The sequence below is a fragment of the Chionomys nivalis genome, chromosome 3 (genome assembly GCF_950005125.1).
Source record: "Chionomys nivalis chromosome 3, mChiNiv1.1, whole genome shotgun sequence".
In the NCBI taxonomy this organism is placed as follows: Eukaryota; Metazoa; Chordata; class Mammalia; order Rodentia; family Cricetidae; genus Chionomys; species Chionomys nivalis.
Window position 1 is genome coordinate 75423705 of NC_080088.1, and position 13414 is coordinate 75437118.

General features: G+C 52.0%; 2 protein-coding genes across 10 annotated transcripts in view; one reads left to right on the top strand and one right to left on the bottom strand.

The window, feature by feature from the left end:
- Positions 1 to 12108, bottom strand: part of Arvcf (ARVCF delta catenin family member) — a 53269-nt gene extending 41161 nt beyond the window's left edge. For all 5 annotated transcript variants that reach the window (XM_057765097.1, XM_057765095.1, XM_057765101.1 and 2 more), the window contains exons 1-2: positions 11965 to 12108; positions 7117 to 7168 (exon numbers count right to left, since the gene is read on the bottom strand). The gene's annotated coding sequence lies outside the window, so the exon portion shown is untranslated. The remainder of the gene's footprint in view (positions 1 to 7116; positions 7169 to 11964) is intronic.
- A 251-nt stretch (positions 12109 to 12359) lies between these two features.
- Positions 12360 to 13414, top strand: part of Tango2 (transport and golgi organization 2 homolog) — a 47637-nt gene continuing 46582 nt past the window's right edge. Inside the window, exon 1 of one of the 5 annotated variants that reach the window (XM_057763959.1) lies at positions 12360 to 12554. The gene's annotated coding sequence lies outside the window, so the exon portion shown is untranslated. Of the gene's footprint in view, positions 12590 to 13414 lie in introns of all 5 variants that reach the window. The other 4 variants (XM_057763954.1, XM_057763953.1, XM_057763962.1 and 1 more) reach the window with 4 other exon arrangements.

Consider the following 13414-nt stretch of genomic DNA (forward strand, 5'->3'; position numbering starts at 1 on the left):
GACTGCCTTGGGACTGCAGTAGGATCAGAGACCTGTACATTTAATGTATTTAGGAGGGCCGGGGCTGTCTTACAGGCTGCAGAGCTGAAAAGGGTGTAAATCAGGGAAGCTGATGTAATCGGCTGGTGGGTGGAGGGGAGATTTATTATGAACATCATGGGAATCTTATGGTGGGGTAGGGGATGAGAGGCAAGTATTTGCTAAAGCGGTGGTAAGCCAGGCCCAGTGCAGCGGCTTCCCAACCTGACAGCAGCCCACGGAAACTGGGTAATAATGGAAACATTTCCGAGAACATGGATGGTTCTTGGGAAATAACACCACGGGGGAGGGGGCTCTGAGAGACCAAAACTGGACTTCTGAAGTCAAGTTACGTGAGCCATCCCAGACTCCTCATGGCAGAGGTTTCAGTTTCCCCGTCTGTATATTCAGAACCCCTCTCCACATGGCAGCCTACAACCTGGTCATCTAGAATGGGCTCTGGAGGTGCCCAGCACCTCCCTCTGGGGCACACAGCAAAGGCCACCTCCATTATCTGGCATAGCTTAGCAAGGAAGCCCAGGAGCATGTTGTGCCACCTAAGAAGAACTTCAGTGAAGAAAGGATTTTTAAAAGTTGAACTTGGCCTATTAGACAAGAAACTCAGCAGGTCACTCACAAACATGCAGAGGTACCACAGAACACCCCAACTCTGCCCACATCCTTCACCCTCTGTGACCTGACACAGCAGCCTTCTCCAGAGCAGTGTTGGCTAGAGAAACGTAGGACTTGGACTCCTGGGAGACACCCTATTGGGGCAGGGGGCTGAGATGTAACTCCTAGATTCCCCAGCTGAGGGTCAGGCTGGAACAGGGACACCCAGGCCCGCTCACCCAGCTGTGTGGAGGAGTCTTCACGGGCAGATATCCAGAGACAGTGCCAGTGGGCAGGACTGTGGCTGGAGTGAACACACAAAGGGTGAGGGCCAGGAAATACGCTGAGGCAGATGACATCGAGACCGGGCCTAGATACACAGAGAGTAGGAGAGGTACCCCATCTGCTATCCCAAGGCAGCTGGTGAGGCTACTCAGCAGAGACCCCTGCCCAAGCACAGCCAGAGCTTCTGTCTATGGCTTAGGCACTGCTGCGTTGACAGACTGAACGGCAGCATTTGTCATGCCCCCATAAGTCACTCTGAGCGGGGGATGGTGATGTTTCCTGGTTTATGTCTGCTGCTGTGATAAAATGCCCTAAGCAAAGCCATGTAGGTCTGGCGTAGTGGCACACACCTTTAATCCCAGCATCTGGGAGGCAGAGGCAGGCAGATGTGTGAGTTTGAGGCCCCGCCCTGGTCTACATACAGGCCAACCAACACAGTGAGACCCCGTTTTACACATACACAAAATGGGCAATGTGGGGAAGAAAGGGTTTACATGAGCTCACAATTCCAGGGTACAGTCCATTGCAGGGAGGTCAAGGCAGCAGGACTTGATGAGCTAGTTATAGCACATCCACAGGAGAGGGAGAGAGAGGGAGGGGGAAGGGGAGAGGGAGAGGGGGGAGAGAGAGAAATGAATGCATGATCCCTTGCTGGCTTCATCAGCTTGATCTCTCTACTCATAAAGTTCCGGACACCCTGTTGCCAGAATGGTGCCACCCCAGTGAATTGGGTCTTCCCACATGAATTAAGACAACCCTCCACAGACACCTCACAGGCCCACCAAATGTAGACAACGCCTCATTAACAATCTCTTCCCAGGTGATCCTAGGTTGTGTTATGTCAACAAACCAGTGGCTCTCAACCTTTCTAATGCTCTGACCCTTTCAGTTCCTCATGCTGTGATGATCCCAAACATAAGATTATTTCATTGCTACTTCATAACTGTAATTTTGCTACTGTTATGAATCATAACGTAAATATCTGGCATGCAGGATATCTGATATGTGACCCTCAAAGGGGCTAAGACCCACAGGTTGAGAGCTGCTGAAAGTTAGCCATCCTATCTGGTGTATGTCAGAGTTCTCTGGAGTAACAGAACTTAGAGAATGAGTTAATTTCCTTGCTCCCTCCCCTCCTCCCTCCTATGTACGTATGTATGTATGTACGTATGTATGTACGGTTTATTAGAATGGCTTACAGGCTGGGATCCAGCTAATCCCACAATGGCTGACTATGAAGAGAAGGTCCGAGAATTCATTAAGTGTTCAGTCCATGAGGCTGGGTGTCTCAGCTGGTCTTAAGGATATGCTGGAATCCTACAGAAGTGGGTTCTGATGCCAGTGAAGGAATGGATTTAACAGCAAAGGTGGGAGGAAGCTGGCAAAAATAGAGCCCGTCCCTCTTCCATGCCACACAGGCCATACACACAGCAGAAGGCAGGGCCCAGGTTAGAGGTAGGTCTTCCCACCTCACAGGTCCAGAAAGCAGGGCCCAGGTTAGAGGTAGGTCTTCCCACCTCACAAGTCCAGATTAGAAGTGGATCTTCCCAGGTTTCATGAGTGGATGGAGGGCAGGTGGGGATGGGAACATGAATGATCAAGTTGGGGTTCATGAGGGGAGAGAGCTGAGGGGTACTGCTGCGGGTGCATTTCGGGGTCGGGTGGAAGTCTGGCACAGGGAATTTCCCAGGAATCTATAGGGAGGACCCCAGCTTAGACTTCTAGCAATCGTGGATAGACAGCCTGAACTGTAGTGGATAGGTAGGTCATCTCCCGTGACCAGATTGGTGCCTAGCCCAACTGTCATCAGAGGCATCATCCAGAAACTGATGGAGACAGAGGCAGAGACCCATAGCCAAGCGTTAGATGGAGTTCAGGAATTCAGAGGAGGAAGAGGAGGAAAAAGAGGAGGAGGAGGAGAATGGACTGTAGGAGTCAGAGGAGTCAAGGACACCACAGGAAGGTTCACACAATCAACTAACCTTGGCTCATGGGGGCTCGCAGAGACTGAACCTATAACCAAGGAGCTTGCATGAGACTGACCTAGGCACTCATCATATGTTACAGTTGTGTAGCTTGGTCCTCTTGTAGGACTCCTAACAGCAGGAAGAGGGGCTGTCTCCAACTCTTCTACTGGCTTTTGGGACCCTACACCTCTTACTGGGTCACCTTGTCCAGCCTTGATACACGGGGAAGGGCTTACTTAGTCTTACTGCAACTTGATATGCCATGTTTTGCTGATACTCATGGGAGACATGCCCCTTCCTGGATAGGGATGAGAGAAGAGGGGATGAGGGGGGAGAAAGAAGGAGAGGAACCGGGAGGGGGGGGAGGCTGCAGTTAGGATGTAAAATAAATAGATGAATTTTAAAAGATAAGATCCACTAAAACCAATTTTTAAAAAAAGTAGAACTTCCTACTTCAAATGATCAAATTAAGCAAAAATCCCTCACAGGTGTGCCCAACCATTTTTGAGGCTTTAGTTATTCCAGATGTAGTCAAACTGACAACCAGGACTAGCCATCACAGCTGGCAAAGGCAGACAGCCAGCATGTGCTGGGTTCTCCAGTCATGTAGGCAATTTTTATGAGGCAGTCAGACCAACTGAGCACACTTGCCCCTAGGGCTGAGGCTCAAACTGGAACTATGTGAGTGCCCAGCCTAGAAGTTCCTCCAACCTGGGATTACCAGGATTCCAGAGCCCATCACCCCTGAGGATGAGAACAGGGATCATCCACAGCAGAACAAAACCGTCTGGGCAAGGGACTCCACCTGAAGATCCACACGAGCTGACCCCAGAATGCCTTACACCTAACTGCAGCGTTGTTCAGACCCGAAAGCTCTGGCACTGTCACCAGTTAACACCATCGTATGTCGCTTTAGGGCCAGGCACCTGTAAGGAGAACCAAGGAGGAATAGGCCTCACCACAACAGGGACCAGGTCTCGTGTTCAGTCAACAGTCTCCAGAGTGCCACAAGTCTCACCGCTTGCTCAAGTGGCACTGGCTCCAGCATTCCCAAAGACATCCCAGGGAAGGGAGCATACAGAGGATCAGTCGGTATATATAAAAATGTACAAGCAAGCCAGTGCACACCTTTAATCCTAGCACTCAGGAGGCAGAGACAGGTGGATCTCTGAACTTGAGGTCAGTCTGGTCTACATAGCAAGTTCTAGGCCAGCTAAGGCTACATAGCGAGACCCTGTTTCAAAAAACAAGAACAGTACATGTGTGTGTACACACATGTACACCTCTGTGCATCTATCTGTGAACAGAGGCCAGAGGATATTGAGTGCCCGGGAGCTCTATTGCTCTCTATCTTATCTTTTGAGATAGGTCTCTCACTACCTGGAGCTAGGCTGATAATTAGCAACACCCAGGGATGCTCTTGTCTCTGTCTGTCCTCCACAGTACTGGGGTTACAGGATCAAACATGTGACTATGCCTGGCTTTTTATAACCATACCGAGAATTTGAACTCAGGTCTTCACACTTGAGTAGCAAGCACTCTTACCTGTTGAGCCATCTTCCCAGCTCCCAATACTTGGTCTTTCAGTGAGAGCAATGACCACCGGCTAGGGACTGAATGCATCACTAGTGACAGCAAATCTGAGAACCTGAAGACACAGCAACATCTTTCCACACACAACACACCTATTTAGGGTGAACAGTCTCCCACTACTACAAAAGAAGCAGCTGAGTTTCATAAACTGGGGACAGTAACAGGGGTCAGCACCTCTCGTGTCCAGGAAGGAGCCTGGGAAATGGCCTTCCTGATCATGTCTCCTCAGCCAGACAAGTGTGACATTTCCCTTTCCCTGACAGGAGACACTAGGAAAGAAACAGTTCAGATGCAGCGGGAAAAACAAAGTTAAACCTTCACTTTGCATTTATGTCAAAATAAATTTGAGGCAGATTAAATGTTGAGTATAAAAGCCTAAAGCAGCAGCATCTAGTTGGAGAAAGAGACGCTATCTAGCTAGTTACCTGCTGGAGAGGACAACAGAAAACATTCAATGCTTTGCTATAAATATGAAAAATTTTGAACATCAAAAGCTGCCACAAACAAAAATGTAAAAGTTGAGAAAAAATGTGTAGGAGGCAGAGACGAAATCATTAATATTTAAAGACTCAAACTAAAGGCTGGAAAAGCCATCAACCCCTGAAGAGAACCCGGTGTGGGACCGACCAGGCTCGTGCAGATTTCTGAGAAGGGGCAGAAGCTTGTTTAAAAGATACGTTATTACCCAGGCCTTGCAGTGAGGGTATCACTCCCTCACAGTGCCTTCAGGCTCTCCCTCCTGGGGGAACCCCACTACTTCCATCTCACAACCCCATGTTTGTGATTGTTCTTGTTCATCTCCTCAGTCAGCTAGAACTCTTCTAGTGCAATGCCCATGCCTGGCATGGTGCTCAGTAAGTAGGCATGAGGTGGCTGAAGGTGAGAATGGGAAACACACAGTCCCATTTTACCTTTGCTCCAAGGGCCCCTCCCCATGTCCCTCCTGGCTATATGCAGAGACACACTTTAACAAGACAGGGAGCCATAAGCCAGGGCCAGGGTATTGCTTGCCAATCTATGAAATGGGCCCAGACCAAAGCAGAGATGGCACGAATGATGCCAACCATCCTGGCCAAACCCAGAGCAGGCATGAATAATCAATCAAAACTGCAGAACACAGACAGAGAAAGAAGAGCATGAAGCAGGAAGAGAGGCAGAGAAAGACAGGGAGGAGGCAGAAGAAGAGAAGGAAGAAAGCAGAGCACCGCAGCAAAGAGTGGCTGTGGGTGTTGAGCAGTCCAGAGCCATCACCTGAGCGCCAGCTATCTGGCCTCCCGAATGTGCGGCAGCCCAGACAGCCTAGCCCGTACAGGATCCTGAACTTGAGTCCCCACAATCAAGGTGGGTAAACAGTAAGAGGGGTGCAGTGTAGTCCTTCTTTCTACTTGTCCCCAGATACTGTCACCTCTTCTACAGGAAGTGCCACGGTTCAAGGCCTGGACACAGCCTGAGCCTCTTTATCTCAAAAGCCACTGTGAACTCAGTGGACTGTATGCTGACATGTTCGGCCAGACAGTGGTCCTCCCACACCTCAACAGACATGCCCAGTCTAGCCAAAAGCTTCCCACGCCTGAGGTCTTTTGTTACCCCTTGTGCCTGATATCCCTTCATAGAGAACCCTCGGGCACCCAAAGGCCTGGTGCTCCTGGGTCTGTGGCTACCACCTTCTCCTCAGCACACCACCACAGAGGGCCAGGTTTCCGCTCTGGGCACTGGTGTTGGCTGAGCAGAATTCTGTGAAGGAAAAGGACAGCTCGTCGGGAACTGGACAGCTGTCCAGGATGAACAAGAGTGGACAGGGAGCGCGCCTTGTATCACCTACTCTGCCCCAAAGCAACCCTGTAGGTTGTCAAACACCATCAGAGCATCTCTTCTATTCATAGAGTACCAGAGGACACGGAACAACCATCCCACCCAACCTGCCACACTTCCTGGGCATCATATATCTGTGCCACTGTGTGCTACTGAAGCTGGCAGCTATAATTCACAGATGAACCCAAAACAGATGAGCACCCACCCCAGCTACACCACGGGTCTACACCGCGAGGCTATGCTCAGAGCGGAGTGCCATTTGTTCTGATACCAGCCTTGTTACCCCACAGTGGAACAAGCGTGGTGGGGCTGTGAGAGAACAACAGGCACACAAAATGGCACAATTCATCCACCTTGCAGCTGAAGTCCACAGTGCCAGATCTTGGGGCTAATCAGCAGTGGCCAGCTGGCGGCTCCATTGTGCCCTGGGTAGTCAGAAGCACCCCTGAGCTGAGCTGTAGGCCAAGCAGGATGTGTGACACCAGATACCACCATGGCTGGTATCCAACCTCAGATGGACAGAGATCAGACCCAGCTAATGTCCTTACTGACAATGCCCAGCAACCTGGTAGGTCAGTCCCACTGTGGGCTCATTCTCAGGACAGACATCAATCTGGTGGCTGCTATGTACACTTGAGCCACAGAGAAATCATAGTTGGCATGGCAGGCCCCCATATCTTATCCTGTCCAGACTTCAGACTGTGTCTACCCAGGATGAAGCTAAGCAGACAAGAGTACGCACTGCCTGTACCCAGATGATTCCCCAACTAACCACACCTACCAACTCCACCAGGATACTCTGCTATCCTGAGCGACACAGGCCACTTACCTATTTCAGGGGATCTCAGCATGTCTTAACACCCATCCTGTGGACTGTGTCCCTGTAGAGAGACCAGAGAATATTATGTGAAGCCACCCTGGAGTCAGTTCCTTCTGGATGCAGGCACACTGGCCTAGACTCTTCCCCAAGCAGGACACTGGCATCCCTGATTCTAAGGGAGCCCCGTGGTGCTCCTGACTCAACTACACACTGTATGCGTTTTCCTGTCTCAACACACAACTGGGACTGCAACTTACATTAGGTCCACTTCCCTCCTGATGAGGCTGAGGTCACAGAGTGGACAGAGAGCGCCCTCTTTCTCCTCCTAGAAGGCTGCATCTGGTATAGTCTGATAAACAGCTCAAGGAGAACTCTCTCTGTGTGTCTCTCTGTCTTGTTTGTTTGGTTTTTTGAGACAGGGTTTCTCTGTGTAGTTTTTTTTTAATATTTATTTATTTGTTTATTATGTATACAGTATTCTTCCTGCAGGCCTCATTACAGGTGGTTGTGAGCCACCATGTGGTTGCTGGGAATTGAACTCAGGACCTTTGGAAGAGCAGGCAATGCTCTTAACCGCTGAGCCATCTCTCCAGCCCCTCTGTGTAGTTTTGGAGCCTGTCCTGGAACTCACTCTGTAGACCAGGCTAGCCTCGAACTCACAGAGATCTGCCTGGGATTAAAGGCATGTGCCACCACCGCCTGGCACAAGGAGAACTCTCTCACTAGGGTCTTGCTGTTCCATGTAGAGTCATGCCCCCCAACCTCTTCAGCCCTACCTACCCTGTGGGATGGCATCTGTCTCTCCCAAGGCTCCTCAAAACCAGTTCCAGCCCTTGTCCCTTAGGTAGCTTGCCAGTTCCTAGGACACTGGCAGCCTAGGGACACATTCCCTCCATGTATATCTAAGCTTAGGGACACTGCCGGAGTGTTTATGTCACAAAAACGCAAACCTATAAGGCATTGACAGTGAGGGAGGGTTGAGCAAGAGGAGGCATCTCTGGGGTACTACGATGTAAGTAATGGAAGTTCTTCCTTCTCTGGTCTGTTTCCAGATTGTTCTATGCCTCTGCCCAATCTTCCTCAATGGACTCCATTCACTTGGTCCCAGAAGTCTCTCTGTCTCACAACAGCCTATCTTCCCCCAGCCTATCTAGGGAAGAATTCCATCCAACCTGGAGTTGAGTAGCAGGGAGGATCAGAAGCCTGGCTTGCTACCCTAGCAGTCCCTGAGGCCCTCTGGTGGCCATACGCAGGCCAGGCTGCGGCACTAGAGGCTGCCACGCCATTCAGTAGAGAGGCTTCAAGTAGGAAGTGGAGAGCTGATTAAACGTTAGAGTGGGATCATGCTGCGTGGGTGAGGGTCAGTACACAACACCAGAGGCAAGAGGGAGCCAGCACATGCTGAGGCAGGAGGACCTTCTGATACTGGAGGAACTGTTGGATAGAGTTGTCCACGAACCCTTCCCCAAGCAGAGCAAAGCCTGTGGCTGGAAAATGAGCCCCTGTTCTACGCATGACATGTCTGGGACAACTTTGCTTTTAACTTAAATGTTAACCTGGATTTTGTCTTACAGAGAACCACATGACTTTGTTATCAGCCCTGATCTTCGAAAGTCTCACCCCAGCACTTGCCACACCACAACAGCCTTGGCCACATGAATGGCAAGTCAACATCTAACTCCACTGACTGTCCTGGGTAGGTATAATTCCCTATCTTACAAATATGAAAACCAGTTCCAGGTCAGGTAGGATCTGAACTTACGTGTTCATATTCCCAGGGCTTCTCATACCCCTCCCCCAGCGGGGATGACATGGCTACAAGAAAGTGAGTCCTGCCATACGGGACTCCAGGAGAGACGTTAGGCAAAGGATGGAGACTCAGACGGGCTACAGGAGGAAGGGTGGCAGTGGTCAACAGAGGAACGGGTCTCTTTCTAGGGGTACTCTCATTACAGGGGTATGGTACAGGACGTTAGGTCAGGGTGGATGGACTACAGCCGGTCAGCTTGCTGGGAGCCCTGTATCAGGAGGCGGACGGGAAGTGGCAGAGATTGGACAGGGCAGTGAAACAAAGGCAAACCTAATGGTGGGACTCATGACGGGATACCCATCTTGAAAGCCTTTGAACATCCTGCTGAGTTCGTCTACAGGCTCCTGGGTAACCCATCTGGCCAAGGAGCACTACTGAGCACTTTGTCGAGCTCCATTTCTTCAATGAGGATAGTCTGAGCCTAGCCCTGTTATAACCTGCCTCCCAGGCACGAACACTGAGCTGTGCCACCAAACCATCTAAATCTCTAGACACACTGCTGAAACCTGCCTGTACTCCACAGACCTGCTGAGACTTGGGGGAAGGGCTGCAGCTGTGTTACAGTGCCACTGACCCAAACACAGGGCTTTAGGCTGTGGCACAAGCCCGGCTCAAGCTTAAAAGTCAAACCAGCAAGCTACAGACCAGCAAAGGCTGACTATGTGGAGAGTCCCCACAGGTACAAGCTGAGTCCACCAAAGGGCAGGCCAGACTGAGCATAAGGAGCAGGTGACTGAGGGCACATGTACTCATCATGGGTCAGGATGGCCTGCCTAAGAGCTTGATTGTGGTATCGCCTCATCAGGATGCAGCCTTGCATGGGTCTCTTAGGGCTCTGCAAGCAAAGGTGGGAATGAAAACGCAAGAGAACATGTCCTTCCTGCAGTAAATGTGGGCGGAGATACAGGGAGCCCTTCAGCCACCTTCAGGGACAGTTCGTGCTGCTCCAAGACTGGTACCTACCACAGCAAAGCCGCCCCTCCAGACCCATCCTAAGAATGCACCAACCGCAGTCAGGGACACTGATGCCCAAATCAGGGCTAGACTCTGCTGCAAAACCATTTCCATCTACCAGTGTCTTTGTAGACCTACGACTCACCATCCCACCATGTGGCCCCTGAGTGGCCCTCAGAGTACAAGAAGCACTCCAGGATGCCAAGGAGCCTTGTCCCAGGATCTCTGACTCCTCCCTGGCTCCCCAGCTCTGACAATCAACCCAGAAGAAGAAACAGAGCTCTGGCTTTCCAGCTAGGCGTCTGGGGAAGAGCTCCAGGCTAGTCTCGGAGGAAAGGAAGTCAGTCTGGATCCTGTGCTGCACAAACAAGGACACAGCACAGCCCTACTCTTCCAGAGACTAAGAAATGCAAAGGCTGCTTAGGGCAAGGGAGAGGCCACCTGGAGGAGGGTTGTGAGAGAAAATGAATGTAGGGAGCCAAAGAGCACAGATTGAGGGTAGGAGGGATACAGCAGCTGGGACATAGCCAGACTAAGGGCTGGCCTCAATTCATGCAAGAGAGCCTTGGTCATCAGCATCTGTATAGAAGTCATGAGGATGGCACAGTTAGGAGGACCAGGGCACTGGCTTGGCTGTGCTCAGAAGTACCTGTCATCAGAGCCAAATACTTTGTGCCCACTATGCAATGAGCACTAATGGACCCCAAATGAAGGATAGGTGTAGACAGCAGAAGAAACAGGTCCTACCTCAGATGACACAAAGTTGCAGCTTCTGGCCTTTCCAGATAGTATCTATCTGGACCACCCCCTTCTGAAGCAGACATAGCCTCAGAACACAGGGATGAACTAGAGCAGTCCCAGTATCTATCACCATCCAGGCTCACAGATCCTGAGACCCTCTCCACAGCAGGCGGCACTTGCTCCGGATGGACCAGATACAGCCTGGATCCTGGACCAGAGGAGAGGTACAGGGACTGGGGATCATTGTGGAATTGGATGCTCTTGGTGCATAACTGGCCATACTGAGCGAGAGTTGTTCCCAATGACAACTTGCCCATAGTTCTATCCCTGGCTTTATAAAAGTCTAGCCTAACATCAGGATAACCAAAGGGAGTTCCAGTGAGGACCCAGCAGATAGTGTAAGCAGAAACCAGAGGCCTCAATTCAGACCAATGACTCTCTGCAATGAATACTTGCAAGTAAATATATATGGGTTAAGAGAGAGAGAGAGAGCCTAAAAGTTAACACAAATGGGAGCATTTCTTTCTTTTCCATCATATCTAAATGTCTGAATCTACAGGGAAGAAGCAAGAGTCCCCTAGTACCCTAGACACTTTGCTATCTGACACCAAAACAAATAGTTAAATGTTGCATGTATGCAACATCTGATTACTTAAAAATTAAAAGGGGAAAGCCAGAGTACCCAGGCCTCCTACCCAGAGCAACTCCAGGCTTGCTGACTATCTGGGGTTGGCGTCCCACTGAGGAATGTGGGGTATCTAGGGAAAAGATCTAAGCAGAGACACCAGACAAGGGATTCCCAGCAGAGTCTCTTCTCTCATTTGTGAGGCCTTAGGAGCAGCGCGGTGCGGGGACATCCCATTGGCATCACCGAGACCCTGTGCTCACCAATGGCCGTGCCGCCCGTGGAAGTTCCCCGACCTCGCCTCCCCTGAGTCCCCGTAGTAAAGTTTCCATAGCTGCCAAGTGCCAGCTTCCAGGTGCTGCGGTGGCTCGCGGAGGGCAAGGCTGCGGGAGCTGGGTCGTGTTCAGCCCGGTAGCATGAAGCTGGCGCCTTGGTCAAGTCGGATAGGGCTCTGAGGTCACGCACAAAGGGACCCGCCCCCAGCGACCCCAGCTCTCTGGAGCCCCGGCGTGGGCGAAGCGCTGATGGGCATAAGAACCGGCTTCCGAACCCCACCCAGACCTTGAGTCCGAGCCCAGGACCCTGTCCCTAGCCGAGTCCACGTCGCAAGCTAGACTCTATTCCCAGCCCGCTCCCCCAGCACACACCCCTGCCCCGGCCCAGAATCGAGTGTCCAGCCCCAGGCCCCAGGCCCACAGCCGGACCCCGCCCACCCGGCCGAGCTCACCTGGTGCGCGGCGTGGGCGGCTCCGCAGCGCGGCCTCCGCCCCCCAAGAGAGGCGCTCCCGGTCCCCCGGCGCGCGAAGAGCGGCCTCTCCAGCGCTCTGCACCGAACGCGGCTCCCGGGGCCACAACTCGTGCCGGTGCTGGGGAAAACCCTCCCCCCTCCCCTACCCACCCCCGAGCAGCCGGCGGTCTAGCCCTCCCACCCCTCCCACGACCCGTGTGCAGAGCGGACCCAGCCGGCGACGAGGCCCCGGCCCCGCCCCATCCAACCGCGAATTTTCCCATTGGTAGAGAGACGCGCCCCGCAACCCTCACCGATTGGATAGATGTGCAAAGATTGCAGCTTGCCGTTGGGCTCCTGGTATTGTCAGTCTTAGCGGATGATCGGCCCCCTAGCGGAGCAGGCCGAGGAGGCCCTGACACCTGCCCCAAAGCTGCGGTTGCAACGGAGACAGAAGGCTCGGAGCTGCCCCCTCTCGGCCGCCTTCTGAGGACTTTCCCGGATAGTAGGCCCTGAGCCGCAGCTCTCAGGGCCGGCGGTCACTACTGGACTACAGCAGCGTTGTCTCCATCACCACCCCCAGTTCGCAGGTATCCTCTAGCGCCTGCTGTTTGCCGGACACCAGGTGGAGTGTCGATCCTTTTTATTGGCATAGAATGATATTTCTCCTACAAGGAGGGTTGGCCTGCTGCCCCTATTCTACAGATGGAAAACTGAGGTCTGGGGATATTCTTGCTTGTTTTTAGGAGACCAGGGCGTGAACCCAGTGGCCCGTGGGGCATGGGGCTCTCTCATTGCCCCAGCGAGGACAGACAAGGTTAGCAAGGCTGGCAAGGGGTGGGGATGGCTGCAGTGTTTCGAGGGCAAAAATAGACTGGTAAAACTAGGGTTTGTTTCTTCTGTCAAGCCTATATTTACAGCGCTCTTGGGTACTCCCCACACTGCATGAGGCTGCTCTTTCCTGGGGCATTAATAGAGTTCTCAGTCTGGGAAAGGGGAATTATTGTTTATCTCTCCCCAACCCCACCCTGGTGTCGGCATTTCCTCTGCCCTGCTTTGAGTCTGGAGAAACATTAAGGAGCTTCATCCACTGCCTGAAAAGATTAGCACACATTGCCCTGCCAGGTAGAAAACACCAACCACATCTGCAGTGACACCAGGCAGTGGAGAGGAACCACCAGGGATGTTGTAAACAGGAGACGGGAGTGCAGAGATGCATCTGGCCTGTGCTTGCTTATAAGCCTTTCAGGCCCTGGATGCACCTGGAAATAAGTGACACCCGGGCTATCTGCGTTTCCAAGGCCCCTACAGATAGTGCTAACGGAAGCTGCGGGGGGGAGGGGGGGGAGTCCCAGACAGTCATATTTCACCCACATATGCTGAGTCCAGCATGCTCACCCAATAATGGTTGAACAAGAACCATTGTTGCTTGGCAAGAACAAAGAAAGAA